Raw genomic sequence first — 2,510 nt, forward strand, 5'->3', positions numbered from 1 at the left:
TGTCCAGCCCTGGGCTTGCAGCCTTCAATTTCTCTGATTATTTGACTTTGACTTGTGCAGTTCACGTCTGGCTGCTTCTGTGTGCCGGTACCCTCCAACCGTGCCACGCTGCCTGGTGTCTGCTTCAAAGAAGTGCTGACACCTCATGGTGAACTTTCCAAAATCCCTCGGAAAGGCTCTGGCTACAGGCTCCTGCCATCCCTATTCCTCTTCAGGCTGAGCGAGAGATGAGGGGAGAGGGTTTGTCAGAATAAATGGCATCGTCAGGATGTTTTCCTGATGCTTCAGGTAAACGATGTGATGGCACTAGGGAATACGAAACGGAACATCTCCCCCCGCCCCCCTGAAATCCCAATTAAAATGTGCGTCTTCTAAGACGCCTTTGCAGGCTGAAATGATGGATTTGCTTTTCCCCAGCCTTGGGTGGAGTTCAGCGAGTCTCGTAAAGCCACCCAGAAATCCCATTTTTTTCATGTGAAGTGATTATGACACAGAACTAATAGTCTACTTGTGACATGATGTCACCACCCGAGAGTTATGAGTTCAGCCTGAAGAGGTGCAGATGAGCTATTAAGCAGATAAAGAGACTGTTTTTTCTTGAAAATGTCAATTGCTAATAAAGAAGATATGGATATGACAGATGCTTAGGATAGTTTCTGAATAGAGCCGCTGTCGTGCTTTCTGAGAGATGTCAGCAGATCCGTTCTTGAAGGGCATTGTAACGCTTCTGTTTGTGCCAGAAGGATGAAGGATCTGTCATTATTTCTGGTTAAAGGCTCATTTTACTGGAGTGACTCCCATTCAAGAATTCACTTTTCAGCCTTGCTAATTTTAAAATGGGAGAATAAAAAATAGCCTTGCCTTCCCGATCGCACCAGCAAAAAATAGACTCATTCTTTTGGTGTATTTCTTTAACTCCCTGAGATTTCCCCAAAAGAATTGGCTGAGATTTTTAAAACTGCTGAGAGAGGACCTCTTGCGCTAAGGGAATCTGAAGGAGTTTTACTGTACGCGTCTTCGGAGGCTGTCATATTAGCATTATTTTTTGACCGTAGCATTATTTTCACTGATAAGAAGCACAGGAGCGCTGATATCTTGGAATATCTGGAGAGAGGAAAGTTATAAGCAATTGGGTTGGGTTTTTTTTCTGCGTTATCCTGCAGTGGATCTTTCTTATTTCCCCTCCTGGATGCTTGCAACTGGATTAACCGTCAAGGTAGCATTTTGAGGGGAAAAAAATGGGGAGAGGATACCCAGGTTGTGAAAAAGATGTATATGAGATAGAAGTGGGACTGCATCTGCAGCCAGGCTTCTTCTAGCACTGCTTCCTGGGCAGTGTATTTATAGAAGTCCCAAGACCCCCAAACTTTCAGTAAAAAACTTACAGAAAGGGAAGATGGTTGCCTGACGGTGGTATTTTGGATGCTCAAATACCTCATGAGAGTTGTGAGGCTTTTACAAACCATCTGGATTTGAGGTAGTCGAGATGGCGCCAGGCTCTCTCGGCTCTCTGTGGGTGCAGGGGTGGAGGGATGGGACGGCGAGGACCGAGGTCTTCAGGCAGGGATGTGACTGAGGACGTGGCTGACAGAAGCTATTTCGCCAACACGGCCTTCATGCTGGAGGTGACACGATTCAGTTGTCTAAGGGGCAAAGGAAAATAAGAAGAGAATTATACGTGTCTCTGGGGAGAGCAGCTAAATAAATAAATGAGAGCAGATGGATAGAGACACATGAAATCAAAGCTAGAGTCTCGGGGAAGATCATTTTGCTCGAGTTCTGTCTCCTGCCTCCCAACCCATGTCGTAAGTCCTGGGAGAGCCCCTTGGCAGGTTGGTTTCTTTCTTGAGCCAAGCCAGCCAGCCTTCTTCTGGCCCCTCCAGCAAATTTGGATGCTGTTCCTTCAGCCTTCACACTTGTTGAGGTCCTACTGGGATGGAGCAACGCACACCTGAACCTTGCCCCACGCAGGGGTCCTGTGGGGTTGGGTGGCTTTGGGGAACCTGCCTGCCGTCGCACCCCGGTTGTGTCTTTGTAGAGCTGGGGAAAGGGGTGTCGCGTGGGTCTGGCCCTTAAAACACACTGCGTGGGCTGCCAAGGCCATTAAATAAGAAGGTGTTTTGTAACCAGGCCCACGCGGCCTTTTTAAATGCTGGGTTTTTGGTCTTTCTTTCTTCTGGTGTGTTTTGCACAAACTTAAATGATTGCTTTTTGAAGGAGTTAGATTAAACGATTCAGCAAAGCACTTAAAAATGTATTTGTGTTGCACACAAGACCACGCTTGAAAGCACGCGCTTGATTTTACCTCTGTGTTTAAGTGCCTTTCCAGAGCTAGGCTGGCATTAACATCCCAGACCAGGTACCTAAGCGGGGTGCCTCCGAGGAGAAACCCGTTCCTCTGAGTCCCTCCCTTGCAAACTCCCAGCTGCCGTCCCTCAAATGTGGTCATGGTCTTGCTCCAAGAGGAGCTGGCGGGGGGTGCTGTCTCCCACGGCATTCTCACTGTCTCC

The sequence above is a fragment of the Fulmarus glacialis genome, unplaced genomic scaffold (genome assembly GCF_000690835.1).
Source record: "Fulmarus glacialis isolate BGI_N327 unplaced genomic scaffold, ASM69083v1 scaffold13184, whole genome shotgun sequence".
NCBI lineage: Eukaryota > Metazoa > Chordata > Aves > Procellariiformes > Procellariidae > Fulmarus > Fulmarus glacialis.